This window comes from Coenobita brevimanus, chromosome 5, assembly GCF_032717465.1.
Source record: "Coenobita brevimanus isolate Jiangsu-jjx chromosome 5, ASM3271746v2, whole genome shotgun sequence".
NCBI classification, from domain to species: domain Eukaryota; kingdom Metazoa; phylum Arthropoda; class Malacostraca; order Decapoda; family Coenobitidae; genus Coenobita; species Coenobita brevimanus.
Genome location: NC_136958.1, coordinates 24,728,044 through 24,751,994, shown reverse-complemented (window position 1 = coordinate 24,751,994; position 23,951 = coordinate 24,728,044).

Sequence of the window (23,951 nt, the reverse complement as noted above, 5' to 3'; positions counted from 1 at the left end):
TTGAAATGTCAAGTGCAATGGCAAAGCTTTCGCCAAAGTCCAGAAAGGAGAATGACCAGAAGTCTGAAAGGTAGGTGAGAAGGTTGCCACTGGAGTATCCCTGACAAAACCCATACTGGCGATCAGAAAGAACGTTGTGATAGGAGAGAAACATTAAAATTTTTTCTGTTAAGAATAGGCTCGAAAACTTTTGAGACACAAAATGTTAAAGCAACTTGACGATAGTTAGAGGGTTGGGAATGGTCACCCTTCTTTGGGACAGGCTGAATGACAGCAAACTTCCAGCAAGGAGGAAAGGTACAAGTTGATGGAGAAAGGCGAAAGACTTTACGTAGCCAGGGCATAAGCACAGAAGCACATTTCTTGAGGACAACAGGAGGGACCCCATCAGGCCCACATGCCCTGTTAGTAATGAGGCCAGTGAGCACAGAAAATACATCAGATGAGGAAATTTTAATGTCAGTCATGAGGAAGTCAGAGGGAGGAAGGAACAGCTCCGGAATCATCTAAGGTGGAACTGGAGGAGACAGTCTGAGCAAAGAGATCTGCTTTATCAGTAGAAGAAATAGCTACAGAGGGAAGGATGATGAGGTAAAGTTGTTAGAAAGGTTTTTGCAGGGAGCCAGAAGGGACATGAAGAACTCAAGTAGGAAAGTTGAGAGCATTTAGTATGGATGAAATAATTTTTAGCAGAACGAAGAACAGTCTTTTCATGATTCTGGCCAGAAACATAAAAAATATGAAAATCAGGGGTGTGTTGTCTCCAGTACCTTTTATGGGCCCTCTCCTTGTTGTGGACAGCATTAGAACAAGTGTGATTAAACCAAGGCTTTTTTCCATTAGAATACGAGAAAGGAATGTATGCTTCATGCCCGAGAGAATAACCTCCGTGATACTCAAGGCACGCTCAGATGGCTCCAGGCTATGGAAGCAATAATGATTCCAGGGAAAATCAAAGAAGTACTGCCTGAGGGCATCCCAATCAGCAGCTCCAAAATGCCACAACCGATGTTTCTTTGGGGGGTCCACAGGCCGTACTGGAGTGATAGGACGGGTTAAGGTAATAAGGTTGTGATCGGAGGAGCCAAACGGAGAAGAAAGATTAAGAGCGTATGCAGAAGGGTTAGTTGTAAGGAAGAGGTCAAGTATGTTGGAGCTCTCTCCAAGGCAGTCAGGGATACAGTTTGGGTGCTGTACAAGCGCTTTAGGTCATTAAGGATGGAAAATATGTAGGCTTGTTCGCTAGGTGGTTCAGCGAAAAGAGAGGAGAGCCAAAGGTGGTGATGAACATTGAAATCTCCTAGAATGGATATTTCACAGAGAGAAGAAATGGGTAGGATGTGTTCCATCGTAGAAGTTAGATAGTCGAAGAATTTTTGATAGTCAATAGAATTAGGGGATAAGTAAACAGCGCAGATATATTTAGTCAGAGAATGACAGGAAAGCTGAAGCCAGAGAGTAGAGAATTCAGAAGAATCAAGTTCAGGAACAGGAGAGCAAGATAAGTCGTTGTGTACATATACAGTAGACAACAGCCACCCTTTGCTTTTAAATAAGTATAGAGAAAATAGGAGGATACAGAAAAGGGTTTGCTATCAGTTTCCTCAGACAGTTGAGTCACAGTCAAGAAGAGAACGTTAGGTTTGGAGAAGAAGTGGTGCTCAACAGAGAGAAAGTTAGAGGAAAGGCCGTGTTGCAGAAATGAAGAAGCGAGTCAGACAGCGGTTCCAGGCAACTTGTTGAGTCGTCGTCGGAAGAGGGGCGGATGGTGAGGGCATTTATGTCCCCCCCCCCCCGGACTCCGAAGCTAGATTATTAGACGCCATTTTGGTTTAAATTTTGAACAGGAAGTGTAGTGTGTAATGTGCATGTACTTTGGTGTTGACGGAGAAACTTGTATTGGAGAGCATCCTGGCCTACTCTCTGAGTTACTGAAACACTGAAAAAGTACAGCAAAGTGGGACGGTCAGGAACTAGTCCCGAGGGCTGATGAAACGGGAGCTCCAGCTTTCCATCATCAGCTCTCCATCCATCTTGGGAGTCCTGCCCTGCTCGACTGGTGCTACAGTCCACTCCCTATCTATCTCAGTCCATCAGTCAATCTATATCTACATCGATCTATCTCTATCTCTCTCTCAACCTCTGCTTCTATCCCTCATTCGAATTTTGGGTTACATCTACAAGTAAGAATTTTCTTCTACTTACGCTGTCTGTCTGTTTGTTTCGTTCCTTCACCTTTTGCCGACTTTGCTCTGCCTGTCTGCCTCTGTCTCCATATTATTTGCTTTTTATTATCCCTGAATTCTTTCGTCTTTGTATCTGTATCTCTCGCCTACCACTGTGTGTGTGTGTGTGTGTGTGTGTGTGTGTGTGTGTCCCTTCTCGTTGCCAGTCCTCTTTCTTTCCATAATACTCCTTTAATTTTCCACTTCGTATCCCTCTCATGTCCATCAACACTCCTCCATCTCCTTTCCAGCCTTGTCATTCCCTTCTTTTTATCCCTTTTATAACCTCCTTCACATCCCTTTCATGTCCTTCCCTATCTTTTCATGTCCCTGTTATCCATGTCCAGTCCCTTAATTTTCAACAGATTTCTGTGGGGCTAGACAAAATGTTTATACCTCCGTGCTACAAACTTAAAATTAAATCGAAACGCTCAAGTTTACAGGCCATCCGTTATCTTTCAGTTTGATTTTATCTAAATGTTGATGTTTAATAAGGCATGTATGTTTAGTGATGAAGTTGGGTGTTTAAATAAAAGGCTTCACTTTCTGCCAGTCCGAATATTCAACCCAGACTGTGACTAACAATTTGACCATTTAACATTTTTGATGCACCATCCTGCATCCTTATCAAGATTGTTCCTACATGCCTGCCGTAGGATTCAGGTTACTGAACCTTCAGTCTTAGCAGAAGTTACGGAAAGCACTGGGGGGGCTATAGCCCCCCTAGCTCCCTTCAGAAATTACGGCCCTGATGTCATGCTTTCCTAACCTTCTTTCCCTGTTTCTCCTTATTATCCCTGCCATGTCCTCCTACTTATCCGTATTATGTCCTTGCCATTCACGAGTTACCTATATTATTCGTCTCATGACTTTTTTCTTATTCTCATGTTCTTTTTGTCTCTCTGAAGTCCTCATTTTAATCCTTCTCATGTCCTCCTTCTTTACCCTTTATGCCCCGCCCCTCTTCAATTCATTCTCATGTCCTCGTTCTCCCGAGCATGTCTTTTCTCTTTCTTACTTCTCCTGCTGCTTCCCTTCCTAACTCATCGCCCACGCTGTCTTTCATATAAACATAATTCTTATATTTAACCACAACTTCTACACGCTCGCACCCTTGTCAGCCAACCCGCTCCTTGTCTCCTTAATCTTAGGGCTTATTTTGTGGTTATTTTGTCTTACTGCTAATATTTTCTCCCTTCAGTAAGTGCCTACTGATTTTAATATTTCTTTGACCTCAACTCCCCTTCTTTCTAATAACGTCGCATTATTTATTCTTTTTTCTAAGCAATTTCTTATATTCACATCCCAAATACATTATTTTGGTTTTCGTCAAACTTCTTTTCCTACACTTTGTTCCCCTCTCCTCCGATATTTTTTAGAATTGTTATTTTGGCTATTTTTATAGAAATTTTCCACTACAAGTTTGCCGAATTTTTGAAAATTAATTTGTGGCTTGTGTGTGAGTGTGTGTGTGTGTGTGTGTGTGTGTGTGTGTGTGTGTGTGTGTGTGTGTGTGTGTGTGTGTTCTTGTCAGGCACCTCATTGTGCTTTTTTTTTTTATATACTTTGTAGTCATTTTTTTCACAGACTTTTCCTTTCTTATATTTTGCAGTTTCACTCCACGAACACATTTTCTGTAGTCCTGTTCTCTCGATTTTTTCTGACTTTTCAACACCACTCTTTCATTTTTTTTTTTTTTAGTTACTGCTTTGCCTTCTACTTATGAAGACTATATTTCTGGTCATTTACATATCTGTCTCCTGACCTTTTATGTACTGTGTTCTTTCACCGTGCCATAACCTTTTCCATACTGTTTTCCTTTACTTTCTCCTCCAGCTTCTTTTGATATTACATTTGACATTAACCATTTTATCGGCCGGATTACTTTCTGTCTTCCACCCATCCATTCTGCCATTTGTAGTTCTCGTAAAACTTTTGCATTCATTATTTTCTGGAAATTGATGTCATCATTTGTATCCACTATCTTCTCCTCGGTAGTCTTTTCATTTTTTATTTCTTTGTGCTTACCTGTCGGCAGTGTTACTGTCTTCTTCTGTTCATCGTTTTTTTTTTATGTATTTCTTTCCTTTCAACTTTCATTTCCTTTTCACTGGAGTAACTCATTTAAATAACCTCATATCCAATCACTTTTACCATATTTTATCCGTTGTTTTCGCCATAAATTATTTATAAGTCCTTCTTTTCGTGTTTCCTGTCTCCTGCTGCCATCAAATTCAATCAAACAGGCTTTCCTTTTTTTACCATCTCTTTCAAATTACTTTCTTTTTCAGTCACCATAGCATCTATTCATACTCTCTTTGATCAACAGGCTTCCTTACAACTCATGCATCTCTCTCTCTTCCCACATTATACAATATGTACACTCTACCCTTTACCTCTCTACCTTCTCATTACCCATTCTCCTTTTGCAACTAAAATAGGTAACTAAAACAGAGATTGAAGAGGATTTCAGCAAAGACGGGAGTAATATCACGGGAGGGGAGGGGAGGGGGGGAGCTTAGAGTACGCGGAGTCAAGTGTTTGACTATTGAAGGGGATCAGTGATACGGAGTGGTGGAAATTACGGAATGCACTGAATTAACCCTCATATGGTCAGAATAACATTAGTGTTCTTTTCCAAATAAGGACACGCGATTTTATCCGACTGGAAGTAAATTGCTATATGCTGAATGACTTAATGCTGACACCATTAACTTTCTCTTGGTGAGAACGACAGTATACATTATTATATTCCGGGTGACGATGATATTGTTCACCTGAAAGTGGGCCACAAGAAACCTGAAAAGTCAGAGCATTAGGAGAAAAGTAATGCTTTAAAACAGTGAATTAGGGTTTGAAGGAATATGAAGAATGAAGAAATCAGAAAATACGACCGCCTGTGAAACAAATGAACAAAAACAATAATTCCTTGCAGCAATAATACTATATGTTGTATGATCATTTTCAGTTCGAAAAAAATCTTCATAACAATAAGTTCAGTACACATAACCGAACGATGAACGACATGTACAGGAACCTAAAGTACAAACCGCTATAATCTGCGATAGTAATGAAAGGCACCACGGAACTGCATAATAAACACCACGCAACAATTAACAACGATCACAGTACCATAAAGCAAAGATATACTGCTGAGGTGATTGCGTTAATTGCTCTTAATGAGTATGGGACGCGGGCGGCTAGAGCAGGGCAGCTTGGGGTTGCATAATAAACACAATATTAACATCCATATTGATATTTACCGTGTCTAATGAGGTGATGATAATGAAAGACGGGGGAAAGGAGCTGGAATACACAATGCCCACTGGAGATAATGGCGGAAATGGTAGAAGTCTAGGACAGCCCACGAGAGGAAGATGGACGGCTAAGATTTGAAAATTTAATAGACATATAGAGGTGACGTGATAACAACCAGTTGAGTCCAACAGTGTTTTGTGTGTGTGTGTGTGTGTGTGTGTGTGTGTGTGTGTGTGTGTGTGTGTGTGTGTGTGTGTGTGTGTGTGTGTGTGTGTGTGTGTGTGTGTGTGTGTGTGTGTGTGTGTGTGTGTGTGTGTGTGTGTGTGTGTGTGTGTGTGTGTGTTCTTTCTATCTTCGGACGATTTCATTCAGCTTAAGAAGACTTTTCTAACCGAAATTGACAATCTTTTCTACTCGAGAGCTCCCTAATGGTGAATAGAATAGCTTGTTAGCAGCAGGAATGAAATGAAAAAATATGTCGTCAGACTAACAGGGTCAATGGAAAAAGTGAGGAGGGATGAGATACGCTTGGAGAAGTTGGTGATAATGGTCAACTATGAGACAGAAGGGACTACTAGAAGAAAAAAGGTAGATGGAAGGTAGAGTAAAACTAAACTAATATATGCGTGGATGGAGCAGCACAGCTGGGGGAAACTTGGGAGTACTGATGATGATGGTGAACGTGGGGGAAGTGTGGGAAAACCTTAACATGGAAAACGATAAAGAAAATTTGGGAAGCGGCCACAGATGATGGTGAGACAGTGAAAAGTAACCCTCTTCAGCCGATGACGTATTTTTTAATCCTGCTTCTACCATATCTCTGTTAAACTTAGGAAGGACCTCTTTTAGCGAAAGGATAAATGAAGGCAACACCCAAACATTCCAGTTTGAAGAGCCTCTCCTAAGCCAAAAAAAAAAAAAAAAAAGCGTCACCGGAGCAATGGGGATAAGGAGGATGGGAAAGTATGACAGTGTAAAGCTTGGATACCGATTGTGGTGGTGAAAACTAGAAAAAAAAAAATAGTAAAAGCTGTCATTAATAACAGACACTAAAATAAACAGCAAACAATACCTTTCTCAGCAATAAAAGAAACAACGGCAACACAAGCATGGAAGCAAGCAGTGCGCTTGCTTTGCAAGCTCTCATGCAGACCTTATATCCCCAGGTTTTTCTGTCAGTTTCTTTATAATGAAGAGTAATGCCCTAATTAACCCCTACACCACGGGGATGTCGGAGGCAGTCCTTGCACGTCCCGTGGGGATATTCGTGCTCCGACTGATTTTTTAAAAATATTTGCTAAAAATCAGTTATTAGTCCTAGAATAATATAATTAAATATGCTTATGGCATATACCTATAGCTTTCTCCTGGGATGTGTGTTGAGCCTTCGTCGACAACCGTAGGACTTGTGGAGACTACTGAAGTTGGGTACCTAAGTCTCCACTTTACACTTCCCGACACCCCTTACTATGATTACCACAGCCTGATATTATCACTAGAAACACTGTTCTATGATTTTCAAGTAGTTTGGAATCCATACTAATAAAAAAAAAAACACTAAGAGCAATGTAAATTACGAGTGCATACGAGCTTCCCACCCGCGCTCGTTCCCGCTGGTATTCTGTCATTTAATATTCATAAACACACTCACACTTTATATTCCTATTACTTTATTGCACTTATATACATCTACAGCATTTATCCATAAGTTTCCTTCAGTAATAGTAGTTTATTTTCACTCCAGGCATTCACTTTCTCTGTCAGTAAACTACATAGAGAGCGAAGCTTTCACTTTCACTGTCATTACTTCAAGTATTTGTACCCATATTCTTATATTACTAATTATTTACAGTTCCATTTACATTTTTTATTGTATTTACATTATTTACACTTCTATTTTATTACACTATGTTATGCACTGTCACTTGCAGTAACTTATAAAACTATATTCCACTGTTCAGTCATATTTACATTCATTCCTTTCACTTGCTATTTACACGTTATTTACATTTCTACTTGCACTGTTTTAGAACTGCTTCAGGCTGTGGTAATCAAAGAAGCATGTTACACTGAGGGGAACCTGGCACTCAGCACACTGCCAAGAGGTGCGTTTGTGCTCAGGTGTGCGTCTGGTGGTATGTGCACACACCTGGCACCTGCGGATCACAGCCATCCTCTTCGTTGTGGCAGGCATTTGCACCAGTCTGTGCCGATCCATGTACGCCCTCTGCTCAAGTCTGTCAGGAAGTCTAACAGAATGGCACCTTGGAGTTGTTGCTGTCACCCTACCATACCTCTCAAGCAGCTGCTGAACACAAGTCCTGGCGAACAACCTCAGGGAGAAGGACTTGGGTGGCTTTACCTTCATCTTGTACAGGATGAAATCGTTCAGCATCGTCATGTCAATGAGATGTAGAAAAACTTTCCTGTACCTCCTAGTAGTCTTCTTGAGGCAGTTAATCTCTCCAATCATCATGTTGGACTTGTCCACCAGCCACATGTTGATATTATAGCCTATGACAGCATCAGGTTTCCTCACAGGTTCGCCTGTCCTACAGTCGACCTTCCCATTGTCTTTCAGTTCCCCCTTGTGCACGGTGGTGAGCATGTGCACGACCCTTTTGTCATGCCACTGTATTGCCAGCATCTTCTCAGACTTGCGTAGGTGCACGTCTCCTCGCTGTGAGTTTCCTGCCTCGGGGAATTTGGGGAAGTGGGCATGATTGCTCTTGACAGTGCCGCAGGAGCCGATCCCGTGCTCTTAAAGGTATTTAGCAAGTTTCGGTGCTGTATAGTGGTTGTCAGTATACAGCACATGATTTTCACCAAAATACCTTTCAAGCAGCACTTTACACAGTCTGAGAAGCCAAGGGGGTGTGTTTTGTCCAGATCGACAGGGCTGGCTGAATAGATGACGAAGTCAAGGATGTACCCCGTCTTACAGTCGCACAGTACAAAGAACTTGATTCCAAAGCGATGGCGTTTGCTTGGAATGTACTGTACGACCCTCAGACGTCCTCTGAACAGAACCAAGGATTCGTCCTTGACAACCTTCTGAAATGGGTGGAAGAATGACATAAATTTATCCTTCATTTTGTTTAGAATCTCCTGGATCTTCCAGAGTGGGTCAGTCTGGGAAGGTACATCATTGTTGATGAAGTACAGATTTCCCATGATGTTATGGAAGTGATCTCTGTCCATGTACTTATTGAGGGTAGGTGGGGGTAGTAAGGGGTCCATGGGCCAGTAATCTTCCAACTCATGTTTCTTTGAATGGGGTATGAGAAGCATGAGGGCGAAGAACACATACAGTTCCTGCACTCCAAGCACGGTCCACTGTTGCATTTTCGCTGCACGTGCACCACTTGCAGCATGTTGTGACTCATACCTTTTCGTCTCATCACATATGTGCTGCATGACTTTGTCATCAAGGAAGGCCAAAAGGTAGTCTACACACTCAGCATCCTCGTCAAGAGTGAAAGCAGGCTGTATCCCTGAGGAACTCTCTTCAAAGTGGAGTTGTTCAGGGACGAAATCGGAACCTTCCGTCCACACAAAGGCAGCCAGGGTTCCCTCTCGTGGTGGTGTAGGCTGGGTGAGGGTGGATGAGGGTGGCTGTGAGGCAGACTGGGCTGTTTCAAGGTCACTCTGACTGACCCTAGGTTGCCGTGTAGCACTAGCAGCCCTTACTCTAGTTGCTACTCTATTTTGACGACGACTCAGTGATTTACCTCGTCCCCTATGGTCTGCCTTCACTGTAGGTGCTGGTGGAGACTCCGACAACGAAGACTCAGGAGAAATTTCCGCTGAAGAAGAGGAAGAAATTAGTAAAGTGGGGCTGGGGGAGTGGGGAGATGATTCATCTAGGGACTCATGGTGGGCTGGGTCATGCAGGGCCATTGTTCCGGGGCTAACCCGCCTCCTCTTCACTACCTTCCCAAATTCCTTCTCTTGTTGCACTAAGGACTCCTTTCCCTTGGAGCTAGGACGAACTTGGGACACTGAAGCACTCGTACTGGCAGTTTCTGTCACGATTTATTAAAGTCTGTCACGATTTCTTCCTCAGGCTCATCAAACGATTCACCTGAAAGATCAAGGTAACTATCCATCATTATCACCGATAATTCAGCCAGTTCGCATTCCACAACAGAGTCACTTAGTCCTTTACCGCTTCCCACACGAGGTTTAGTAGGGGTAGAGGTCACAGAGCCCTTTGCAATGGGCACAGAAGCGGCAGAAATGGAGGGGCATGAGTGCGACATGGTTTCACCTAAAAGGACGACACTGAACTGAATGACACGGCGTATATGGGCAGCCAAGGGTTGACAATGTCAGTGTGGTGACAGCTGCTAATTTAGATGCTATGAAATGATTGGTAGGAAATCTAGAAAATACATAATAAATTAGGTAGTTCCAGGTGAATGTAAATATCACTTAGGCGTCTCCCTTCCTTTCTTATATATATTTTTGTTACAAGAATAGGTCATACGGCATATTTCAAGGGGAAATTAGCAAGGAAAATTAGCGAACGAGTGCACGTGGGGTGTTGCCAGGTGATAATTAGCCAATTCCAGGTGTATGGCACTATCAATTACCTCATTTCTTTTTTATGTATATTATTTTGTATAAGAATAGGGCATAGAGCTCATTTCAATGGATGAACTCAGTGGAAAAATCTGGGGAAAATTTGCTTAGTGCGGCGTGGCCGGGCAGGCGAAAGGAGAGGGTAATGGATGGGAGGTAGGGAGAGGAGTCAAGAATGGGGAAAAATGGCTAAATTGTCAACAATGGATGGGATTACAGATGACATTAGCAGCGCTGACTATTCTTGGACACTGGCTGTACTGATAGATGATACAAGTCACCACTTGAAAGCCCGGGCGAATTCAAAATAACACAGAATGACAAAAGTGATTCCCCGCAGTATGATCCATTGTACCTGAGCATCACGAAAGTGACGCCTCATGGTTAAAGGGTTAAGTTAAATGTTATGTAAAGCAGTGTTAAATCTTTTTAATACCTATTTCCCCGTTTTTAGTCATTGCTATTTGTTTTAGACTTTATTGCTGCTTCCCCTCTTTTGAGCTTACGACTTAGTGCGGCTAGCCACTCCTTTTGTACACTGAAATTTTTGTTGCGCATTTTACTTCTTTAATCTTCAGGCAGTCAGTTAGACCTTCAGCCACACCTCGGTGTAACAATATATATATATATATATATATATATATATATATATATATATATATATATATATATATATATAGATAGATAGATAGATAGATAGATAATAGATAGATAGCAATATATATGTAAAAGGAAAAGGAAAATGAGGCAAAAAAATCGAGAATGAAGTATCGTTAGCAGTAGCAGAGATAAACAAAAGCAGCGAGAAAATTAATCAGCGTTTAAAAAAAAGGAAAATACTGCAAGAAATCTCCCCCCCCCAAAAAAAAAAGGACGAAATGGGAAAAGGACGATTATCAGAGGAAATTTAATATAAAGTGGAAAGAAGTGAAAAAATATTTCATAATTTAGAAGGAAAGGAGAAAGAGTAATTCGTGCCGGAATGAAAAATCTGGGAATCTGAAAAAAGAAAAATTGGATATTGTTATCTAATAAAGTAAGAGAGACAGACAGACAGACAGACAGACAGACAGATGCAGCATGGTTAGGAGCAGAAAAAGATGAGGGAGAGGAGGAAGAAAATACTTGAGAGCTTCCTAAACCGAATAATATTGGCTGTTGGTGGTAAAAACATTATCTTATAATGATCACGACACTGGAATGGGTAAAGGATCTCATTGTTAAACCCTTCACAACGATAGGATGTTCTGGAGACGATTAAGACCATGATAACGGAGATTATTTCCAACCACTTCACTGTGATAAGATATTCCTGAAATGAGTAATACCATGCTAAAGGAGACTATTCCCAGACCTTTCACTACGATAAGATCTTCGTGAAATACGGCAGATCATGATAGGGGAGATTATTCCCAAACCCTTCACTACAAGATTATTTTCAGTCTCTTCACAAAGATAAGATCTTCCTGAAATAAGGAAGATCACGATATGGAAAATTATTTGCAGCCTCGTCAGCAATTAGCTCCTCTTGGAACAAATAACATCATGCATGATTAGCGAGAATAAATGAAACCTCTTCACACCCTTAAGATCCCCCTGAGATAAATGATATCGTGATTAAAGGAGATTATTCCCAACCTTTTCACAAGGACAAAGTACTCCTGAGATAAGACGGTCATCAGGGATATTATTCCCATCCTTTTCAAAGACCAAGTCCTTTCTGAGACGAATGAGGCCATGGGAAGAGAGACTGTTGAAAACCTTTTAACTTCAATAAGATCCTCCCTAAAACGAATAAGATCATTATTATGTGATTATTTCCAGTCTTTTCTCACCGATAATGTCCTCCTGAGCTGCATAAAATTAGTTGATGGTAGCAAGAACAGCATACTGAAGTAGTGTGATAGTAAAACAATTAAAATTATAAAAAGCACGTCCACGTACTGCAGTGGTTCCCAAATTTTTCAGCTTGTTACCCAATTTAACATGCCACACTAAGCATGTTACCCCTTTCACAAATTGTTGTCAACAATGATATATATGGCTAAATTAAAACACTAGTGTTATTTTCTTTTGTTTATTGTAATTTAACATTGTGCATCTCTAATGACTATTGCCAAAGATGTCAAGAATATCAGTGGGATGGATGGAGTTGCAGGCTTGAAGCTAGTTGAGGAATTCTTGGCTTTGTGGTTGAAAGTGCCAGCCTGGTATCGTTTGCAACATTCAGGCGAGTCCTCTTTTTTGTTTTCATCCCCAGCACAGTTGAGAACCCCTTCTCACAAAGATACGTTGTTGAGAATGATACCAACAACTTCAAGGCTCTCTTGGACAGAGTTGGTGAGTCAGCTAGTCGTGAAATCCAAAAGGAATCTGCACTTTGGTTTTGGAATTCGATTTTCAAGGCTTCATTGGCTCGCATTGTGATCCACTCCTCCTTTGCAGGAAAATCATTATCATGAATGGCTTCATCAGGTACAGAGAAGGGATGAATGATCCACTGAAGACTGACTGTTTCTTGGTCACTCTCTGGAAAGTAGTGATGCATGCTTGTTTCAAGCCCCTTCAAATGGTCGCTCATCTCTTCGTTGATGGTCTGCAGAAGTGATCCAATATCATGACTATTCTCCTCAACAAACTGGTCTAGGATGGGGAACTGGGCTATCACTCCTTTCTCCAAGCGCCGAAACCAGAGTCTCAGTTTCCCCAGAAATGCAGTCACAGTTTGATGGGCACCAATGACAGTCGTGTTTCAGCCCTGTAGTTGCAGATTACCACTGTTCAGCTCTGCAAATATGTCAGCCAAGTAACAAAGTCGAGCAAGCCACACCTTATCAGTGAACTTGGTAGCAAAAGGAGATCCTTTTTGTTCCAGGAATTCCTGAATAGCCTTTTGGAGCTCAATGACTCGACGTAAAACCTTGCCTCGTGACAACCAGCGAACATCGGTTTGGTACAGCAGAACTTGATACTGCTCTCCCATTTCCTTGCACAGCTCCTTGAATATGCGCGAATTCACATCCCTGGACTTGATAAAGTTGACGATTTTCAACACATCTTCAAACACTAACTTCAGATTACCAGGCAGGCTTTTCGATCCAAGAGAGTACAGATGAATGATGCAATGATCTACAGAAATTTCTGGATTCACAGCTTGTATGAGGCCCCGTAATCCACGATGACCACCCATCATCGACGGTGCTCCATCGACGGAGACCTGGATTAAGAAGAAAAATTATTATAGAATTATAGATTGTTTCATTTAGTCATTCTTACATATCTTTTGCATTATAATTATATGGTTTTAATTAATTTTATTTATTTTGGTACTTTAGTACTTCAGTGTGACAGGCACTATATTATTTGTGAATCATGTACAAAATATTAGCTACACTACAGCTACTTATACCAAACATAAAACTGTATATGACTAAATGCCATGTAATTCAATGTAATTATACTAATTAAGACTTCATATAAAAAATCTTTCCCTACCTGTTGAACGCTGTTCCAATCCAATCCATTCTTGGTAAAGAAACTCTTGATGATATTGAAGACATCTTCTCCCTTCGTGGTTGTCAGCAGATCCTCGCATAATAGGAACTCTTCTTTGATCTTGTCCTGGTGCACGTAACGGACGAACCCAAGGAGAACAGCACAACTAGCTATGTCACACGATTCATCAAATTGCAAGGAGAATTTGCTATATGAGCTTTGCTTGATCTCTGCTATAACTTGAGACAGGATATCTGATGCCATGTCATCGACTCGTCGGAGGATTGTGTTGTTTGATAGAGATATGGCACTCAGTTTCTTCGCTTGATCCTCCCCACATACCTTGCTTACCATCTCGTACGCACAAGGCATAATCAGATTCTCTGCAATGGTGTGGCATTTCTGTTGTTCTGCAACTTTATATGCAACAAAGTAGGATGCTTCGACCGCAGCTTGAAGCTTTTGGGCTTGAATTCCAGATGAACCAAACTGGATGTTCTTCAGTGCTACAGCCCGGCGCTGAAAATAAGCCTGATCCTCATTCTGAAGATTTGGATGGCACTTCTGGAGGTGAGCTGAGAGTTTTGATGGCTTGAGGCTTTCATTTGTCAACACTTTGTGACATATCACACATTGTGGCCGATCCTCTCCACCACAAGGTAAATTCACAAAGCCATGGCGAAGAAAGGCGTCAGAGTAGGTGCGCTTTTTGGACATTTTATTGTTTGATTGATTGATTGATTGATTGAAAATAATTACAATCTGGCGGCGCAACTGCCAGGGTCATATGCCGCCGGATGACAAAGTAGAAGGCACTGCAAAATAAAAAGTGTCTATTCAAAATAAAGTTAATATCTGTTAGTAGGAATAAAACACTAAAAATAATAAAAGAATAATTTATAAAATAATTACTTATAAAAGTGGAAGGAGGCCCGCCTCCTGAAGAAAACTAAAAACATCAGTAAAATCGTTAGAGGCCTCACCAAGCATCGAACACAAACAGTAGGCACCATCTGCTCCCCTATGCCTATGAAGGAACCTCTGACGCAGGCCCCCCAGACTCGGACACTCGACCAGCAAGTGACGGACAGTAAGGGGAACGAGGCAGTCATCACAGTACGGTTGAGTTTCACCACACATGAGGAACCCATGTGTAAGCCGAGAATGCCCAATGCGAAGCCTAGCAAGAGCCACCTCCAGTCGCCGAGACATAGAGGGAAGAACCCTTGGCACAACCACTCTCTGGAAGATTTCTTTTAGTTTATTTTGAGACACACCATCCCAGTGTCTCTGCCAACACGTACGAATTGCATACCGCAAGTAAGGTGTTACATCAGAAACAGGTAGTGAGTAGTCAGCTGGGGGTTGTTGAGAAGACGCAGCTTTAGCTAAAGTATCTGCCCTCTCATTGCCCACCACACCAACATGTGCAGGAACCCAACAGAAGTCTACACGGCGGCCACGGCGGCCAAGAAGAAAAAGCCACTCTAAAATTGATAAAACCAATGGATGGGATGCATTAAAAGACTCCAGTGCAGACAAAGCACTACGTGAGTCACTATAAATCACAAAAACGGATTGGCAGAGAGTAAAAATGATTTTAAGAGCATACAAAATTGCAGTCAGTTCTGCTGTATACACTGAAGTAACGCCAGGAAGGCTACCGCCCCTACTAAAGGAAGGGAAGACAACACCAAATCCTACTCCAGAATCAGTCTTAGACCCGTCAGTATAGACGGGGACAGAACCCTCATGAATGGAGGCATGTTCTAAAAAGAGAGAGAGGGACACCTGAGAGGGAAGCGAGCCCTTTTTTTCAACAACAGACCTACAGAATGTCACACGAGGGAGTAGCCAAGGACCCACCCTTGGGATCCGATGTGGACAAATTGCCAGTCTCGGTAGAGAGAGGGCTAGCATAACAGACCGGACCCTGTAACCAAATGGCTTTGGGAAATTGGGACGGGTCTCAAAAACAGAAGATCGGGAATCCTGTGAGACAATGGCACAAGAAATTGAGTCTGGAATGCGGTGAAGACGATACCAACACCTCATCATTAGCAACTGGCGCCGCAAGTCCAAGGGGAGTACACCAGCATCTACCAACAAACTTGGAATTGGGGATGATCTGAATGCCCCGGTTGCCAGACGAACACCAGCATGATGCACAGAATTTAACAACCGGAGGCGGGCATCTGTTGCAGAGGAGTAGATCTCACACCCATATTCAACTTTAGGAAGAATAAGAGACCTATGCAAGAGGAGGAGGGTCTGACGGTCAGCACCCCAAGAGGTATGAGCTAAAACCCTCAAAAGACTCAAAGCTTTAAGACAAGCCACCTTAACAGAACGAATATGAGGAACCCAGGTTAATCTTCTATCAAACAGAAGACCCAGAAACCGTGTCTCTTCCACACAGGATACTCTTCTACCATAGCGATACAAGTCAGGGTCTGGGTGGACTCCTCGAAGACGACAAAAATGTATAGCCACTGTCTTTGCTGCAGAAAAATGGAAACCGCGTGCTTCTGCCCAGTCAGAAATTCTATTGAGAGCCAGCTGCAACTTCCTCTCTATCAGAGACATTCTAGATGCAGTGAAGGAAATCGAGAGGTCATCAACATATAGTGATCCTCGTACACCATCAGGAAGTACACTGATGACGCTGTTAATGGCTACAGCGAACAGAGTAACACTAAGGATACTCCCCTGTGGTACTCCATCTTCTAGTGCACGGGCATTAGAAAGCATTCCTCCCACTCGCACCCTTAAAATTAGGTTAGATAAAAACTGTTGAATAAAAACAGGTAAGCGCCCACGAAGACCAAACTCATGAAGAGAGAGTAAAATACCATGACGCCATGCAGTGTCATATGCCTTTTCCAGATCAAAGAAGACCGTGACCTGGTGTTGGTTAGTGGAAAAAGCCTCACAGACAGAAGATTCCAAGGACAGTAATGCATCAGAGGTAGATCGCATTTTTCGAAAACCATACTGGGTAGGGGATAAGAAGTCACCTCTCTCTAAAAACCACACAAGCCTAGCATTGACCATCTTTTCCAAAACTTTACATATACAAGACGTCAAAGAAATAGGCCGATAATTCGTCGCCTGTAGGTGATCCTTACCTGGTTTGGGGATGGGGATAACTACAGCAACACCCCAACAAGCCGGAAACTCCCCAGAACACCAGATCTTATTAAACAGTGAAAGCAAAAACAACAGGGACTCATCAGACAGGTGGCGTAAAAAGGCATAAGGAATATCATCAAAACCAGGAGAGGAATCATGGCATTGCGACAGAGCTGCCTGGAGTTCAGAAATTGAAAATGGAACATTGTAAGGCTCTCCCCCAACAGAGGCAAAACTGAGACCTCGAGATTCTAGGCGCCGACGGCGGCAAGCCAAAGGTGTATCTGCATCCTTCTTTGACACACTGGCAAAATGGTCAGCAAGCAATTCTGCAACAGCAAATGGATCAGCCACAGTTCCACCTGGTGCAGATAAAACAGGAGGGGATGGAACAGTAAATTTACCTGAAATTTTCTTTACCCGGTTCCACACCTGGGTGATGGAAGTCCTCAAATTGATGGAGGAAACATAACCCTTCCAGGATGAACGCCTAGCCTCCTTTAAGACCCGCCTCATATGAGCTCGTGCCCTCTGATACGCCACCAAATACTGAGGATCCCCACGGTGACGACGAAGTCGTGAGAAGGCACCGTTTGGCTCTCACTGTGAACTTACACTCCGAGTTCCACCAAGGAACTGGACGTTTAGGAAACTGACCCTTTGTTTTTGGAATAGATAATAGGGCTGCTGAGTGCAGCACGGTATTGAAATATGACACAGCCTCCGTAAGACAGCCAAACTCATTGACAGAAAGGGAAATGGAACTTAATTCCCTGAAATATGGCCAGTCAGCCTTATCCAGAAGCCAGCGAGGAAGACATGGCTGAGGTCCACCTGCACTAGCAGTTAAGAGTAACGGAAAATGGTCGCTGCCATATAGGTCTGGCAACACATCCCAGTTAAAATCTAAAAGAGCATCAGCTGAACATAAGGACAAATCAATGGCAGTAAAAGTTCCTGTCTGGCTATGGAAATAAGTCATTTTATTGGAGTTTAAAATGCCTAACTCCTTATCTTCCACTAAAGAGGCCAGCATAACTCCCCGAGGGTTGGCCTTACTATTTCCCCATAGTGGATGGTGACCATTCATATCACCTAGTAACAGAAAGGGAGAAGGAAGGCCATGAATAAGGCGTTCCAGATCCGCCCTTTCAACAGTTGCACTAGGAGGTAGATAAAGACTGCAAACTGTATACTGCCGACGTAAAACATCCGGACAGCAACTGCCTGCAAGGGACTGGAAATATCCAGATGACTAAATGGAATATCCTGGCGAAGGAAGATAGCAGCACCTCCATGACGACCATGGCCCAGCACAGGATCAGAATAAAAAGCATTGTAGCCAGAAGGACCAGCAGGAGCAGTATCACCAACCATGGTCTCCTGGATACACATGCATAAGCGGGAGTAAATTGAGAAACTAGATGACACAGTTCCTCATAGTTAGCACGTAAACCCCGACAATTCCACTGGATGATAGAACCCATAGTGGAGGGGAAAATGATTAAGTGCGTGACTGTACACCTCCTGACATGCGAGCGGGTTTGGAATGATGCTTAGGAAGGCCCTTGGTAAGAGACTGTCCAGCACCAGGAACCCGCGCTTTATGTCGAACATCCGCAGGCAAACGTGAGGTCGTGGAAGAGGAAAGTTTTACAACACTCTTCCTTTGAGGTGGAATAATCCGAGAATTGGACTTCCCAGTGTCAAAATTTTTGCGGGAATGTGGGGGCCCTGACGAGCCTCCAGAGAGGGAGACTGGCACTCGTGCTGAAAGGGGGACAGTCTTCTTTGGTATGCAGGTACGTCCACTAATGGGTTTGTCACGGGCAGCAGCATGGAGCCCAACAGGAGGGGAGGTGCTACTCTGGACCCTGCCCGGGGCCCCCAGTGAGCTGAGAGGTCGAGCAGGAGGGATTAGGGTCCTGGCCCCCGAATGTGGAGGGGAGGGGGCAGAATTGTCAGAGTTAACTGGGGGAGAAACAACCGGTACCACAGAGGAAGAAGTGACCGACTCACCTGACTTGTTGGAGGGACCGCAAGCTGCCTCAGTCAGATCAGAGCATGCTGTGTCATCAGAGGGACTGCAACCACTCGTGCATCCCTCAGGGCTGGGTCCTGACAAGCAGGGGAGGGCTTATCCCCTGGCTTTAGAGAGGGTACCTTCATGTCTGAGGCCACAGCGAAACCATCCAACTCGGTATCAATGACCGGGACATCAGGATCTATGCCCGATACAATAGCACCGTCAGAGTGGCCACCCTGATCAGCATGGGAGGCTTTAGTTGGGGGAACATCTGTCAATGACTCAGTAGACTCACGAATGCGTTTGTTGGAGGACCGTTTAGGCTATGTACCTCAGCCTGTACAAGTTCGGATGGAATCACAGAAGTATTCTTTGGGCATATTCTTGGAGGTACTAACTGAGGTGTCTTCTCCATCAGTAGTTTCCACCAAAGTTGCAAATTTATTGCTGACAGGCACCGAGAGAATCTGCATCCTATCAGACGTGTTGGAGGTTGACCGAGTACCCAGACTCTCACGTCGTTGAGAATTCTGTTCATCACCACCAGAATTGCGGCCTGACTGGACGGACCGTGATAGAACTGAAGCAAAAAAAACTCCAGGTCGTATATACATAGACATAACTCGGTGTTTAGCTTCCTTAAAGGTAATCCTTTCACGAGCCCGCAAAGACAAAACCTCACACTCAAATTTGTATTTGTCACAAACTTTGGAGGTAGCTGCATGGCCACCTTCACAATTGACACAGGTCTCTGTACCAGAACAATCTATATCTTCATGGGAAATTCCACATGTAGCACATATCGCAGGAAGGCCCTGCAACAATCGTCGACAATATTTGCTAACGTGGCCAAACTTTTGACAATGAAAACAGCGTCTTGACTGGGTATATACAGCTTCACCTTTAAGGACAACCAGGCAACCTTAATGGAAGAGGGAAGCTGAGTGACCTCAAACGTTAACAAAATGGAGGGCGTGGGCAGAAGGACACCATCAATTTTCTTATGAAATCTTTCCACTTTGGTGACTCCATGTACCTTCATTTCCTCAAGAAGCTTTGCTTCTGAGTACCTAAGCAGCTCTCTAGAGTAGATTACCCCACGAGATTGGTTGAATGTGGGATGCGGCAAGCATGTAACTGGAGCCCCAGATACCTCAGATAGAGAACAGAGTCTGTCTTTCTCCTCTGGGGAGGTAACCTCCACAAGCAGGCTCCCATCGTGCTGTGGCAAAATTTTTGGCTCCCTGCCACATGTCTTAACGATTTTTCTATGGACTTCAAAAATGTCCAGTTCTGCCACTTTGACACCCTCTACTGCCCGGATCACCAAATACCAAGCAAAGTGGGCTTGTTCATAAAAGCCTGGCAAGACCTCACGCAGGGATGTAATTGGGCCAGACTTTAAGTGGCCCAGATGTTCCTCATATTTATTTTTTGTTTTAGTTGCCATTAAAATTTAATAACTTCATTCCCCCACTCCTCCACCCACCACGGAGCCCAACAAGGGGAGGTCTTATGCCAGGGACAATGCCACTGGCGACCCCAGAGGTAGCAGGGAAGTATACGCGGGTAACCACCGGGGAACCCGAACAAGGGTGACTCCAGGACGGTAGGAGCCACCAGGCCCCCCAGTGCCCACTTGACCCTAGCCAACGCATGACCAGCCGATTGACCTGGTCGGGCCCAACCAGGCCACCCGTCTTGCCAGAATAAGGGACCAAAGAGGTGTATTGCTAGCTGCAGGGCGCACCATGCAGCATCACTCAACCTCCAGGACTCTCGTCTCCCAGCATTACGGGACGCCACGCGCGGCAAACACGTGGGGAGGCAACAGTCCCGCCCTAGATGGCAAATGGGCAGGGACTAACATCACCAGTAGGCCTCCTCTACCAGTGATGTAGGGGGTGCTTGGTCCACGACACTGACAAATGCCGAACCCTACAAAGGTAGGCATGCCTCCAAAGTAGGTGGCACTGCCAGCCACGCTTCAAGCCCCGCCACCACGTCAAGGTGACCCCCTTCAGCGGGGTTTTATTGTTTGATCTGCAAAAGAGGAAGAAAACTGCATAAAAAAAAAAAAGTGTGAACATTGAGAATTAATTATTTATCATTTCATGGCATTCTAGATAGTATCAGAAGAGTTTATTCAGCATAGGAATGATGTAACAGTGGGTAATGGTAGCTATACTGCACAGGGCAAAACATATAGGCTACATACCAGCTTACGTCTACCCCAGCTGATGCTCACAGAGAAACTGACTGTGAAATAGATGCAGTGGTGCCAGATTCTCAAACCCAAATTATCGCATTTTTACCATAATTTGAAATAATCTTATTTTTGATGAACCTGTCACGTACTTACGAATATTATTGCATTATCGCATGCATGCTATCGCCTGAAGCACGAGAGGCCAAATTATTGTATTTGCGATAATTACTGCACGTCTGTCAACGCTGAATAGAGGCAGCCTCAGGGAGTGAGTGACGCGTACTGCACACGTAGGTGAGTCATCAGGGTTACTGAGTGACTTGTGTCCTGAAGCATACCTGTCAAAATACTTTTGAGTTTCCACACTTTTAGATACATATTTCTTCTTTCCTAGTACTGTATATTAGTGTTTGATGTTTATTGTAATTCGGTTTAACTTTATTAATTAATTATAATTGGTGTACTTTACAACTTTACATACTAAGACTATGTTAACATTAATCCTAATGCCTGATTTTCAGGATTCTTAACGTTTTTTCTGTCACCTCTCCATTACCCCCGGAAAACCGTTAAATTACCCCCAGGGGGTAATTTACCCCCAGTTTGGGAACCACTGACGTACTGGAACTACTTGTCACATCAACGGTGCAGTACTTATGTAGTTAGCGCATACTCATGAACACACACAGAACACACGAAAAATTAGGCAAACTCGACAACATTCACAAAAACGAACTCTGCACACACGAAAATAATAAATACGCAGGTCGTAAACGTGTACAAAAACGACACCAAACTTCAACCTACAGTAATTCAAGTCCAACTGTTACATTTTTATACATATAGGACGCCTGTAATCTGGTGTATGGATCATTTTCTAATTTAATTTGCTCTTCCTTATCTCATCTGAAAAGAAAAAAAAAAGACGCGAAAGTATCCACAATCTCACGACTATACACAAAAATGAATTTAAGTTCAGGAATGAAAACGCATGCAAACTCATGACCAAACACACAAAAGTACTCAAATAAAAAAAACGCAAAAATACGCAGATTCATCACCATAGGAAAGAACTCTAATTTAGGACTCGAAAGCATGTGGAAACTGATGATCATGTGCAAAAAAATAACGCTAATAATGCATAGTTGATAAATAAATGCAGTAGCAAGCATGTATTAGGAAGGGAACGGGGTACTCATTCCTACCCACATGTAAATAATCTAAATTCCTCACAGCGGAAGAGTACTGCACACAAAGAGCCGCTTCCACACCCTTTGTTGAAGGGATCTAATGACAGCAGACGCTTAATGAAAGTAAGTTTAGGGAGACAGAGAAAATGTAATTTATTAATTAAGATGAAGACACAGGCGGTGATGATGATGCGGGAGGAGGAGAAGGAGACCGGGCTATCTGTCAAGAGAAGGAGGCACAGGGGGCCCTAAGAGGATGATAAAAATATACATTGCGACGACAAATAGACTGTAAATATAAATAAAAAAACGGCATAAGTTTTGAGGGTAACTTATCATTCTTTTTTATCAAAATTAAACTCAGTTATTACTCCTCAGTATTTACAGAGTTACCGTTTATCCGCATTTTTCCTGTCCCTTTTCTTCTCTTATCTGTTTCCTTCCTTCTCCATCAGTTTCTCTCTCTCTCTCTCTCTCTCTCTCTCTCTCTCTCTCTCTCTCTCTCTCTTCTGTATTAAAAAAGTGTCTGAATAAGATCCCATGGAGTCAGCAAGAACAAGAAGCACATCATTGACCTGAAGAGATAAAATGGTGGTCTAGTACGAGACACACACACACACACACACAAGGATGCAGGAAGAAGGGGAAGGGTAGCTGAAACAAGGAGGATGAGGAGAAAGGAAGAAGGAAGAGGCAAGTATCACAGAAATTTTTAGTCTAGGGCTTATATACTGGAGTTAATTCCCAGTGTTTCCAGTCGTGATTCTTTCGTAATAACCAGGTACAGCGCTAAGTCTTGGTATTTTTCCCCAGTTTATGCTCACCTTTGGTCGTCCTTATTCATTACGTTTAACCCTTCGTTAAACTCTCTCTCTCTCTCTCTCTCTCTCTCTCTCTCAGTAACACCTCTTTATCTCTTCACAAACCGTCTTCTTTTCCGTGCGTCGTGGCTGGCAAGAAGTCCGGGCAAACTTTACGTCTCGCCATCTGTTTTCCCGCGGTGCTCTGCTTGAATCAGAAAGCCTGTGTGTTTTCCTTTACATGTGTTGCTTCTTTGCATGCTTTTGTGGCTCTCTCCCCGGTCGCTTTCCTCTACCCCCCCCCCCACCTCGCTTGCCTTTTCGTGTGTGCCGTGTTTGAGGGAGAACCGCAGTGTGTGTGTGTGTGTGTGTGTGTGTGTGTGTGTGTGTGTTACTCGTTCTCGCTGGCTAGAGTGTCTATGTTTTTTCGTCTTTGTATATGGGTAATCGGAGTGTGTTCTTTACATATGCAGGTTGTTTGTGTGTATGCGTGTGTGTGTGTGTGTGTGTGTGTGTGTGTGTGTGTGTGTGTGTGTGTGTGTGTGTGTGTGTGAAACTCAGACACAAGTTCCCATTCTTTCTTCCCGGGAGAAGACTCAAAACAGAAACTTTACAGCCAAATGCGTGAAAAATATCTCCCTCTAATTACATGTTACTGTAAGAAATAAGCCATTAACTGTTTCTAGGACGAACGATGCTACCTCCAGATAGGATAGAGGAGGTGGGCGGGAAGGAGAGAAGAAGGAAAAGAATGAAGGGAAGGAGAGAAAGAGGAAAATAAGGAAGTTACGGTGAAAATGAGGGAGAATGTGGGTAGGGAGTATTATAGGAAGTATGACGTAAGAAGGGAGGAAGAGAGGAGGAGGAAGGGAGGGAGGAAAATACATAAAGAATAGGAATGGAAGGAAGAGATGGAGAATGTGGGCAGTGAGGGAGAATTAAGATAAGAAGCGCGTGCAGAACCAAGAAAGAATGCGGGAAGGGAGAGAGGAGGATGGAACAAGGGATGGAAAGAAGGGATGAAATGAAGAT